Source organism: Bos indicus, chromosome 7 (genome assembly GCF_029378745.1).
Source record: "Bos indicus isolate NIAB-ARS_2022 breed Sahiwal x Tharparkar chromosome 7, NIAB-ARS_B.indTharparkar_mat_pri_1.0, whole genome shotgun sequence".
NCBI lineage: Eukaryota > Metazoa > Chordata > Mammalia > Artiodactyla > Bovidae > Bos > Bos indicus.
The window spans coordinates 102,486,308-102,496,579 of record NC_091766.1 but is presented as its reverse complement, the minus strand read 5'-3'; the positions used below and the strand labels follow the sequence as shown (position 1 = coordinate 102,496,579).

At 40.2% G+C, this 10,272-nt stretch overlaps 1 long non-coding RNA gene across 5 annotated transcripts in view; it reads right to left on the bottom strand.

Moving 5' to 3' along the window:
• Nucleotides 1-10,272, bottom strand: part of LOC109562363 (uncharacterized) — a 537,301-nt gene that overhangs the window by 408,150 nt on the left and 118,879 nt on the right. The gene's annotated exons all lie outside the window — the stretch shown is intronic.

Sequence of the window (10,272 nt, the reverse complement as noted above, 5' to 3'; positions counted from 1 at the left end):
CTACAAAACACAAAATCAGGGGGAAAGGAAGCTAAATCAAACTCAAATAAAAAGCAGTGATAGAAGGCTTCAACAAAGTCCACACAGGGAATCAAACCTGCTTTCAAACAAAAATATTGACATAGCAATTTAAAATAAACACCAGCTTCATATGCTGAACACTTTATTATTGGCTCACAGGACTGCAAATGTAAGAAACACATTCTTCTCTGAAACACTGCCAAAGGCAAGCCTCTTAAAACCCAAACAATGTGACATGTTCTTAAGGAGCTTGCCATCACGTCGATTGTTGCATTTGGTATAACATAACGGCTGCATGTTCATTAAGCCCACATTTTGCAATTAAGGTACATATGTTTTGCTTCTCCAAATGTCTGAAAGCCAGGTGGAACAAGTCAATCGCTCTGGTGACATTGAGCATTTCTACAACAATGCGGAATTCTAGCTCAGTATTTTGCATAGTATTCCTATTATATAGAAAACGGAATTGCCAATATGCCCTTTTGTGTGAAGCTGTAAAAGCTAAGAAGATCTCAACAAATAATGGCTATGTTGCTGCTAAGGTAACATGAAGCAGATGTCTACAATTATCCTGTTTAAAAGTTTCATTGTAAGAGACCCCTCAGATAAAGCACCAATGCCTGTAATTGTACATTATCTGGCTTCATGCCTCTGTGAAGATCTACCACAGCATGGACGACCCTCTGATTTGCGGCCTTTCCAAAGCACAGTGTATGCTAAAAATATTAAGAGTTTCTTGTTCTTTCATTACCTTTTAATCTTTAAGAAATGTGCCTACAGAAATAAACCCAGTGATCCTATCCTGACATTCAGTATTTCTTCACATTTTTTAAAAAGCAAAATAAAAATGACTTCACTATGACTTGGGACTTGTAATATCTAAAGAAAAGAGGCAGAAACAGAGTAAAGAAACTGACCTAAAGTTAAAACAGTAAGTTTCAGTTCATTGGAACCTTTAAATTGTTAGCACTCGGGCAACCGAAATGTGAGGTGTCAAGCAGCTAAACAAAATACGGTTTTTACAAATAAATCCCAGCAAGGCTAGAGTTGTATGACCTCTCCCAATCCACCTTACGAGGTAGAGCACAGTAAAACTCTCATTGAGGTGTCAGGAAGAGCTAATTAGCTGAAAGCCTCATCCTGGGTGAAAGGGCAATGGGAAGAACACCAAGGATTGCTTCAAAATTGCTCTTACTCTGTGTCTACAGGAGAGGGGTTTGGGAAGATTGCATAAAGTGCAAAAGCTCTTTCTGATATTTCTGACAGTTAAAGTACCCTAAATTGGAATGCATTCCTATATAACAGAAAAAGGAAGAAAACAATTTTGAGGGCGTGTTGATGGTCATGAGATGGTTAGTCTTTGCTATAAAAGCCCATGCAATTTGGTGAAGTTTAAAAAAATAAAAATAAACCTCTGCAAATAATAGATAAGCATGATGCATGAAATCTTCCATGTTTAATCACTCACCACTCACCTTTACCCAGGCTCTCACCCCTAGCTCAGCACATCTTCACTGTTTCTCTTTTCACGATTTCAGGAAAAGGTTTAGAGGTACCTGGTCACTTTTGATTTACTCTAGACCAAAGAAAGCAAGGACTGAGGTGAGGTGTGGACATCTGGGCAACCTATGATTTACCTTTCAGGACAGTTAGGTTGAAAGAGCACTGGAATAGGTGTCTGAGGATCCTTCAGTTACCAATAGGCGTGCTTCTTGGACAACTCAGTCTTCCTTTAATTTCATTTCCTCATATGTAAAATGAAGAGACATGTCTCTATCCAGTTTTGACTCACTACGGAGTTACAAAATTCCCACTTCTACATTTCCTTCAACGTTCTTAAATATGGGAATTCTCTTCTTTCCTCTTTCATGGTTCATCAAAATGACAAGAAGAAATTTAACAAGAAATTTAACCTACATCTCCCTCTGTACCCTTTATTCAGAAATTTTCACCTAAAAGCTTATAAGTGATATTCAATGAAAAAATAACTTTGGAGTTTCAATAAATCTAGAAAAACAGAAAGGAAAGGAATAGGACATCTGAAATTGCCAAAAATATCTCCGATCCTGGAAGGAGATCTCATAATGAGGTGTTCAAAAATGGTTTGGGGAGACATTGAAAGAGTTGAGAACATCCAAAGTTACTAAACTAAGATTCCAGAGGAATTCATATCAGAATCACATAGGTGAAGTCCTAATTAATGGTATAACCTCTTAACCTATATCTTAAATAAAAGAATACATAAAGATTTAAAAAACAAATATTGAGATCCTACTGGGTAGAAAGCACTGTCCAACTGCTCCAAGAAAAATAAACACAATGTGGACCCTGCCAGCGGGAGATGACTACTTTGTAAAAACAGCAAAAAATAAAAACGCACAACCTGCAGCCCTTGAATTACTTGCACAACACAGACACCCTGAGGCAACTAGTTAGAGTTTACAGTGAAGGAGGCAAAATAGACTCAGTTAACGAACTCAGCTTACCAAAGGGCAAAATCATAGTATGAGTAAAAAACCATCAACCCAGTCCAGACGAAACTCAGACAACGTGCTCAGGGTGTGAAGGCAAACCGCTGTTTGCTTAGTTTAACAGACGCTTCACTGAACCCGGTGTCTGACCGACACTAAGATTCATCTAGAAAGTGGTATCTGACTTATTTCACTGTATTTGTTCTAAGGCAATATGACCAAGACCAAACACGTGGGAAAACAAAAATAAAACCAAATGACCAGAATGAACACAGAAATCACATAAAATATAAGGCAAAATAAAAGTGAGGAAAGGAAAGTGAGAGAGCTGCGTTAGATATCTAAATGTCTTTTTCAGTTCTTAAGAAAAAATCCCTTTGAGTATTTCAAATATCAGGAATTAGAAAAAACTGGTTCAGATGATTCAAATACCACAAATAACTCCAGGATTATATATATATATATATATATATATATATATATACATGAAATAATGTATTTCAAAGTACATTTATCCAAAGTCCTATTTTAATTATTTCTATTCAAAAATTCTAAGAACTTAAGTGCCAAATTCACTGCCAAGTTTGAAGATGAGTAAGACACACTTAACAGTTACATGACAAACACGTGCTTACTTCCATAAATTGACATTTCTTTCTTGTGATCACTTGGGTTTTTGCACTAAAAATATTCCAAACATAATGGTGCTTTTCATCCAGTTACATAATTGTATCCTATTTTGATACTTTTCTTGAGAAACAGATGAAATTAGATCCATATACTGAACATTTCCAACTTATTTTATATGGCATGTTGCAGGTGGTGGGCAAAGAAGAACTGCTCTAAGAAATATAAACTGAAGCAGATCAGGTTTGTATTATAATTATGGTTCCATGTTTAAAGCTGAACTACCTCTAAATGTCTCTAGATATGCTTGCTCCCTTACATCTCACCCTTATATTTATCTTAACCAAGACTGCATAAATGAATTCTAGAAGTTTCTGTAGTAATTTAAAAAGGTTGCAATTGAAATGCTTTGTTTACTGGACACTAAAATAGTACCTCCTATGGGCTTATCAAGAAACAACACCAGTGGGTAAAACTGCAAGATTATTTTAAATTAAACTAAAACCTGATATAGATGAATTATGTTAACTGATGCTAACTCGAGTTTTCTATGGCAAAATTTAGCTACTACTTTTATATGCTGCTTGCACACACTTATCATGTAGCACACAATGTAAAAATATTTTGAGTAATATATAAAACCCAGAACCTTTAGAAGAAACTGTTATGAAAGATAATAAGATTTTCCAAAAGCATTCACTAAAACGTATTTTTACTACCTTACATATAAAATCTTATCATTGCCTTTACTGCAAAGACACCATATAATATACTAGGCATTCCCAATCATTGAATTTTAGAACTCAAAAATATCTTAGAGACTATAAAGTCCAAGATAGCAAAGACACCACACAGGCAAGCTGCCATTCATCTTTCCTAAACCCAAGGCAGACAGCACCAATCAATCTCGGGTTTCGCTTCTGCTGCACCTAGGCGTGGCCGCCAATGCTTATCCACACAGCACTCGAGGCTGCCCTTACCAATCGATCACAGCTGGCACGGAAGACAGACTGTGTTTGCTAACTCAACTCCAGTCCAGAATCCTCAACATACAGAAAGGAAATGGAAGAAATTTTGCCCCATTTTGCTGTTCCATTAGTTCTGCAACAGAGCTAAGATTAAAACAGATTTCAAGCTTTTATAGTGATAGCTCGTTGCCTTGGAGAACTTTTTAATAGGAAGAGACAGGAGGTTTGAAAGTAGAATATTTTTAATTTAAAAATCTCATTGGCTTATTTTCACAGCACTGCAGCTGCTGATTTTCATATACATAATATGTTATTTTTTATGCTGTCTCTCTTTGTAAGCCAAAAACACTTCTTAAGAAAAGGCTATTAGTCTCCATTTTAAAATATATATATATATATTGAAGAAGTTACAGTTTGTGACAGATTTTGTTCAAGAATTCATGAGGCCAGTCAGAGCTGGGAACAGTTCCTCCTAACTAGCGTATCTCAGGTTTGCTTTATGACTGAGCAAAAAATTCTGGGGTTGTCCAGCTTCACATGAGGATATCTTACCTGGCTACTCTGAGGCCTAACAAAGCTCATCATCCACCTTTACACTACATCCTCACTCAAACAGGGAGAATCCCCTTCCAAGGATTGTGATTTGGTGCCAAACGGGCGACACCTGGGTTCTAGCCCCATTCTCCTTCCACACATACATCCTTCTCTCCCTCCCCATGATGCCACCCAAACAGAACCCAAATTCAGTCCTTAGAACTTTAAAAACAAATAAGAAACACTCATCTCCCTTACCATCCAGCTATCTACCCATTCAGTAAATATTTACTCAGTACCTATTACGAGACAGACGCTGTTCTAGGTACTAGGACTCAGCAGTCAACAAAGAAAGAATCCTGACTCTGAACATACAGCGTGTCAGGCGTCGATGAGGGCTGAGGGAAAAAAAAAAGTGGCAGGGAGCCCAGGGGTATCCAGAGTGATGGAGGAGGCTCCTTTATACAGGCTGGTCGGTATGGAAAACCCATTCAGCCACGTACAAGTCAGATATCCTTCATGAAAGCTGTTTCAAGGTCATCAGGTGAGCTCAAAGACAAACGGGAACAAAGGGCACAGAGTGTAGAGAGCAGCTCTTTCTAGGGGTTTTGCCCTAAAGAAGAGCAAAAAATGGAGGGAAGGGATTTTTTGGAGTTTTATTATTGTAGTTATCTGTTTCTAAGAAAGCAAAAAATAACTTATGTGTTTGCTCATTGGAATTATTTGATAAAAAGCAAAAAAAAAAAAAAATCATAAAGGAAGACAGAAAAAGATTTGCTAGAGCAATGTCCTTGATTAGACCAGAGGACAGGGTCTTAAGAGCAAATGGCAGGAGTGTGGTAGGGGAGGAGAAAGGGACAGCTGCCACAGAAAGAAATGCACGGCACCCACCAGTGAAGGATGAAATGGAGGATTTAGTGCATAGACAGACAGAAGGGTTGAATAATGTGAAGAGAGGAAAACAGAGAAATTCTCTCCAGATTACCTCTGTGAAATAATACTTCTTTTCTGCTGTGAGATAAGAAACAAAGTTATTGCTTAAAATGAGAAGAAAGAAGTGTTGAAGTTTTGAGGAGAAAGACTTCCTTTCTCTTCTATCTGCTGAACAATCTGAACCAACCACTCCCCTGCCCACGTTAATAGAAAAGCATGGGGAACTATTGACTCTTTGCTAATTATCCACACCACTGCCCCCTTACATAATCAAAGGTTGACAGTATGTTCCAGAGACACTGGCAAATGGTCGGCTTATTACTTTCACCTTGAAGACAGTTTTCAAAAGTCACTTAGCTCACAAATATGTTATATAGGCTCTCCCCCCATCCCCAACCATTTCCTAATCATAATCTCATCATTTCAGTGTTTTCTCTGACTTCACTCAGGATATAAGCAGCTTTCTAAAACAAAGATCTTCACAAATGCATTCACTGGGGAATCAAAAGAGTGGAAAATTACTCACTGTCCTTTAGTCCTTCCAGCCAATTTTCTTTAAACCTCATCTTTATCTCTTTAGTCCCTTAATCCTTACTTATTTTAAGTTGCAGTCTGATAACTATGCCACAGAACTTTAAAGACTGGAAATACCTAGAAAGTGTAAATTATACCATAACATAAAATCTGCTATACTGAAATGAGTTAAATATCATATTGAGACATAAATATAAAGCAGTTCACATCTGTGATTTTTTTTCTAACACACAAAGTAAGCATGTTTCTGTTTATCTGGGGAAGAGGAGTGAGAGAGAGCTAGCAGGATTGAGAGAGCTGTCCAGGGATGCTTCTGGAATCTTTAGACTCACCTTCTCCAACATGCAAAATATATGGCCTAAGTATTCTGACCAGTGTATCCCTGGGGCAGAAATCTGTTGTAGTAGCAAGTCACACTTTGTTTAGGGCAGGACAGTCCCCTTACAGGGAAGAATATAAAAATAATTCTGCTGACTTCATCTGCACACTGAGAGCTAGAGCTGGAAGATCTTAAGACAATCAGAGGGTTCTCCTTCCCTAGCCTTTCTTAGGAAGAGCCTAAAATACCTCTAATTTATTTGGCACTCATTACTGTGAATGACTCAACCCGATTTCCTAAAATCTGACTGACTACTACACAAAGGGTGGAAGAGAACATTCAGAGGATGGCAGAGCGGAAAGCAAAGGATGCCCCAGGGCAGAGTCAGCAGGCTTTGTGACGTCTGGTAGCAGAATGTGAGGGAAATATAGAGATCCAGACTGAAAAAATCAAAAGCAAGCAGAAGGAAACAGAAAGAAAAGGGAAGCTACAAGAAGAGAAAATGAGAAAAGGGAAAAAGAGGAAAGTGGAATTTAAATAACAGGAAAAAAAAAGTAGCTTAGATCTCATGCCCTCACATTAAAAGGCAAAATGTCTAACTGATTCAATAATTAAATGCCAAAAAGCTTAGAAAAATTAATATATTTTTTAAATATCTCAGTGGGGCTGCTGCTGCTGCTGCTAAGTCACTTCAGTCCAGTCTGACTCTGTGCGACCCCATAGACGGCAGCCCACCAGACTCCCCCATCCCTGGGTTTCTCCAGGCAAGAACACTGGAGTGAGTTGCCATTTCCTTCTCCAATGCAGGAAAGTGAAAAGTGAAAGTGAAGTCGCTTAGTCATGTTCGACTCTTCACGACCCCATGGACTGCAGCCTACCAGGCTCCTCCATCCATGGGATTTTCTAGGCAAGAGTACTGGAGTGGGGTGCCATCGCCTTCTCCGCTCAATGGGGCATCACATCTTAAATGTAAAAGGATAAGAAATCACTCCAAAAGATGGACCAATTTACTTAAAGAAAATCCAAATTTTATAACATCAGGACACACCATAAACTAAAAGATGTTTTTTTTCCCCCTACATCCTTCTCCTCCTCCCTTCCTTTCCTACAAATTCTGTCAAACTGACAGAGAAGGCCAAGCAAGGTAGTGTCAGAACACGGGTTCAAGAGTGCAGCTGAGCCAGTGAGAAGCCGGAGTGTCTGTGGGGAGAAGGGTTTGCTCTAGGAAGCGGGGAGGGAACACAAGCTGATAGAGAGCCCAGCAAAGCTGCCTGAGCTCAGGGGGAAGAGACAGCCGCACCCAGTAAGGCAGCAGTGCAGCACAAGAGGAGGATTAGGAAGCCGGCCAGAGGAATGGGAGGGGAGGAGGCAAGATGGGAGGTAAGTTATGGAGAAAGGAAGAAAGTGAAGTCGCTCAGTCGTGTCCGACTCTTTGTGACCCCATGGACTGTAGCCCACCAGGCTCCTCCATCCATGGGATTTTCCAGGCAAGAATACTGGAGTGGGTTCCCATGTCCTTCTCCAGGGGATCTTCCCGACCCAGAGATTGAATCCAGGTCTCCCGGGTTGTAGGCAGACGCTTTACCGTCTGAGCCACCAGGGAAGTCCAAGCTATGGAGAGATCAACCAAGTAAGTCAATACGTGGAGGATAAAAGGAGCCAGGTTTGACACTCTGGAGAAAGCGCGAACGGATAAAGGGCAAAGCTCCAGTGGAATGAAACGACACGGCACTGGACTTAAACACCTCAGTGTGAACTTACTGATCCCATAATCCACAGAAGCTTGGAGAAATAAATGTAGCTATAATGGCAGGTGTGTATCATTCACCTCTCTGTCTGCTGAGAATGCACCACCAACACCCATAAGTACAGCACACCGAGCGCCCCGGTCTTGTTTTCTGGAGTGACTAAAAGATGCAAACTGAACCGAAAATATCTGCAGTGACTGTTGTTGCTGCTGCTACTGCTAAGTCACTTCAGTCGTGCCCGACTCTTAGGGACCCCATGGACTGCAGCCTACCAGGCTCCTCCGCTCATGGGATTTTCCAGGCAAGAACACTGGAGTGGGTTGCCATTTCCTTCTCCAATGCATAAAAGTGAAAAGTGAAAGTGAAGTCACTTGGTCGTGTCCGACTCTTAGGGTTGTTAAAATGATGGACATTTTCCCATTCTTTGCTCTCTTTAACAAGTCTGTAATACTTTCATCATGACAAAGAAAACACATAAGAGAAAAAGGAGGGAGATGAAGGTTCTGTGGCCTTCATGGACCATGTCCCTTTCACGGGCCTCCTTGCTCTTGCCTTGCCTACAGTTGCAGCTAGAAAACAAACAAACAAACAACAAAGTCCTCTTTTCCAGCTTTCTCTGGAGCCTGCTAAGTCACTTCAGTCATGTCCGACTCTGTGCAACCCCATAGATGGCAGCCCACCAGGCTCTCCAGTCCCTGGGATTCTCCAGGCAAGAACACTGGAGTGGGTTGCCATTTCCTTCTCCAATGCATGAGAGTAAAAAGTGAAAGTGAAGTCGCTCAGTCATGTCTGACCCTCAGCAACCCCATGGACTGCAGCCTTCCAGGCTCCTCCGTCCATGGGATTTTCCAGGCAAGAGTACTGGAGTGGGGTGCCATTGCCTTCTCCATTCTCTGGAGCCAGCTGTGGACATGTATCAGGGTTCAGGCCATAACAAAGAGGAGGAAGTCTCTAGAGAATGTGCCCGTGAATCAAACCTATCAGGAACTAGCCTGCTAGCTCTTTTGCTCTCTTGCTTCTTCCCACCTGGAAGACATGTGTTCTTCCAGTGGTTCAGCAGGCATCTCGAGACCCTAAATCCAGGTGCATGGGGACAAAGGCCTAGACAGCAAAGAGAATAGAGTGGGAAGAAGGAGAGCCCACCTCCCCGAGCTTCTGTGACAGCTCTGGACTCCTCACCCATCCATTTCTCATTTCACAAAACTGGGAAGACTCATGAGTGTCAACTGCTATCTACAGCAGAACGCATCCCTAACGATACATACATTTAAATAGAGAGGGAAGGAGAATAACAGAGAAAAGCACTTACGCTGGGTACAAACAGAAGACCTGGGCCAAGGCATCACGTGACCTTCATGGCTGGGCTCAGAATAGCAATTTTGATGTTCTCATTCCAGGACTGCAAACATACCACGTGCCTACCACCAAACACGGGACAGTTTTCTAAAACCTCTTCTTCCTTGGATTGAGAACTACTTGTCTCCTAAAATATGGCATTTAATTCAATTACATATGCCACTCATCTCTTACAAACACTAATTTTCTGATATCTCTTAAATGTAACTTTGTATCCTAAATTCTGTAATATTCCTGAGACTATGAAGTACATTAGCAGACTTCAAGGATCTTGCCTTTTTCATTGTTTCTTGAATTTTCCTGGTTTTAACTTCAATGATAGGGCACTTAAGACCAGGACAGGGCTGGGGAATATGGTACCTACAACCTTTAGTAACAGTGGAGCAAATACATAAGTAAACTTTCATCCTTTGGGGCACAACCCAAAGTGACCTCTTGCAAGCCAAACTGCAACAAAGTCTTATGCTTATGCATTAGCTAACAATGTGTATTCAACACAAGGTATAAGAGAAGATATTTGCGATATAGATACTTGATAAAGGGCTAGTACCCAGAATATACAAGGAACTTCTACAAATCAATAAGAAAAACACAAAAACAGAAAACTCAGTAAAAAGGTGGACAAAAAAATGAATGTTTAACCAAAGAGAGTATCTAAAGGAAAAGAAAATATTTAAAATTATGAAAATATCATATTTAAGAGATACAATTAAAATTATAATCAAATATCTCTGCATAGTCATTAGAATGACTAAAATTAA